We start from the raw sequence: 351 nt of genomic DNA, 5'->3' as shown, positions 1-351 counted from the left end.
CACACACACACACACACACACACACACACACTGTATATATTTAATATTTCTTTTTTTAAATACTTGGCTACTACATTTTTTATATTTGTATTATTTTATATAGACATTAATGCTGCATAATTTTAAGGTGACTATTTTCTACCATAAAAAAAACACATTTTTTAATGACACACAAAAATTGATGTCATAATGCAAATATTGATGTCATAATGCACCAGGCCCAGACTGTGTTACACCAGTCTGTCTGAAATCCTGTGCTGACCAGCTGGCCCCCATCTTCACACAGATCTTCAACAGATCACTGGAGCTGTGCGAAGTCCCTTCATGCTTCAAACGCTCCACCATCATCCC

The sequence above is a fragment of the Sinocyclocheilus anshuiensis genome, unplaced genomic scaffold (assembly GCF_001515605.1).
Source record: "Sinocyclocheilus anshuiensis isolate Anshui unplaced genomic scaffold, SAMN03320099.WGS_v1.1 scaffold2166, whole genome shotgun sequence".
Taxonomy (NCBI): Eukaryota; Metazoa; Chordata; class Actinopteri; order Cypriniformes; family Cyprinidae; genus Sinocyclocheilus; species Sinocyclocheilus anshuiensis.
The sequence above is the reverse complement of the archived record's forward strand: the minus strand, read 5'-3'. Positions refer to the sequence as shown.